Source organism: Pseudophryne corroboree, unplaced genomic scaffold (genome assembly GCF_028390025.1).
Source record: "Pseudophryne corroboree isolate aPseCor3 unplaced genomic scaffold, aPseCor3.hap2 scaffold_969, whole genome shotgun sequence".
In the NCBI taxonomy this organism is placed as follows: Eukaryota; Metazoa; Chordata; class Amphibia; order Anura; family Myobatrachidae; genus Pseudophryne; species Pseudophryne corroboree.
Window position 1 is genome coordinate 225,357 of NW_026970549.1, and position 2,543 is coordinate 227,899.

The following is a 2,543-nucleotide window of genomic DNA, read 5'->3' on the forward strand; positions in this document are numbered from 1 at the left end:
CAACACAGGCCGCTCTCCCTGTATATTATGACAACACAGGATGCTCCCCCTGTATATTATGACAACACAGGATGCTACCCCTGTATATTATGACAACACAGGCTGCTCTCCCTGTATATTATGACAACACAGGATGCTACCCCTGTATATTATGACAACACAGGCTGCTCCCCCTGTATATTATGACAGCACAGGATGCTACCGCCTGTATACTATAACAGCACAGGATGCTCCCCCTGTATATTATGACAACACAGGCCACTCCTCCTGTATACTATGACAGCACAGGATGCTACCCCTGTATATTATGACAACACAGGATGCTACCCCCTGTATATTATGACAACACAGGATGCTCCCCCTGTATATTGACAACACAGGCCACTCCCCCTGTATACTATGACAACACAGGCCACTCCCCCTGTATACTATGACAGTACAGGATGCTCCTCCTTTATATTATGACAACACAGGATGCTACCCCCTGTATATTATGACAACACAGGATGCTCCCCCTGTATATTATGACAACACAGGCCGCTCCCCCTGTATATTATGACAGCACAGGATGCTAGCCCTGTATATTATGACAACACAGGATGCTCCCCCTGTATATTATGACAGCACAGGATGCTAGCCCTGTATATTATGACAACACAGGCCACTCCCCCTGTATACTATGACAGCACAGGATGCTAGCCCTGTATATTATGACAACACAGGATGCTCCCCCTGTATATTATGACAATACAGGATGCTCCCCCTGTATATTATGACAGCACAGGATGCTCCCCCTGTATATTATGACAACACAGGATGCTCCCCCTGTATATTATGACAACACAGGCCGCTCCCCCTGTATATTATGACAACACAGGCCACTCCCCCTGTATACTATGACAACACAGGCCACTCCCCCTGTATACTATGACAGTACAGGATGCTCCTCCTTTATATTATGACAACACAGGATGCTACCCCCTGTATATTATGACAACACAGGATGCTCCCCCTGTATATTATGACAACACAGGATGCTACCCCTGTATATTATGACAACACAGGATGCTCCCCCTGTATATTATGACAGCACAGGCTGCTCCTCCTGTATATTATGACAACACAGGATGCTACCCCTGTATATTATGACAGCACAGGCTGCTCCTCCTGTATATTATGACAACACAGGCCGCTACCCCTGTATATTATGACAACACAGGTCGCTCCCCCTGTATATTATGACAGCACAGGATGCTCCCCCTGTATATTATCACAGCACCGGCCGTTCCCCCTGTATATTATGACAACACAGGATGCTCCCCCTGTATATTATGACAACACAGGATGCTCCCCCTGTATATTATGACAGCACAGGATGCTCCCCCTGTATATTATCACAGCACCGGCCGTTCCCCCTGTATATTATGACAACACAGGATGCTCCCCCTGTATATTATGACAACACAGGATGCTCCCCCTGTATATTATGACAGCACAGGATGCTTCCCCTGTATACTATGACAACACAGGATGCTCTCCCTGTATATTATGACAACACAGGATGCTACCCCTGTATATTATGACAACACAGGCTGCTCCCCCTGTATATTATGACAGCACAGGATGCTCCCCCTGTATATTATGACAACACAGGATGCTCCCCCTGTATATTATGACAACACAGGCTGCTCTCCCTGTATATTATGACAACACAGGCTGCTCTCCCTGTATATTATGACAACACAGGATGCTACCCCTGTATATTATGACAACACAGGCTGCTCCCCCTGTATATTATGACAGCACAGGCCGCTCCTCCTGTATATTATGACAACACAGGATGCTCCCCCTGTATATTATGACAACACAGGATGCTCCCCCTGTATATTATGACAACACAGGCCGCTCCTCCTGTATATTATGACAGCACAGGATGCTACCCCTGTATATTATGACAACACAGGCCGCTCTCCCTGTATATTATGACAACACAGGATGCTCCCCCTGTATATTATGACAACACAGGATGCTACCCCTGTATATTATGACAACACAGGCTGCTCTCCCTGTATATTATGACAACACAGGATGCTACCCCTGTATATTATGACAACACAGGCTGCTCCCCCTGTATATTATGACAGCACAGGATGCTACCGCCTGTATACTATAACAGCACAGGATGCTCCCCCTGTATATTATGACAACACAGGCCACTCCTCCTGTATACTATGACAGCACAGGATGCTACCCCTGTATATTATGACAACACTGGATGCTACCCCCTGTATATTATGACAACACAGGATGCTCCCCCTGTATATTGACAACACAGGCCACTCCCCCTGTATACTATGACAACACAGGCCACTCCCCCTGTATACTATGACAGTACAGGATGCTCCTCCTTTATATTATGACAACACAGGATGCTACCCCCTGTATATTATGACAACACAGGATGCTCCCCCTGTATATTATGACAACACAGGCCGCTCCCCCTGTATATTATGACAGCACAGGATGCTAGCCCTGTATATTAT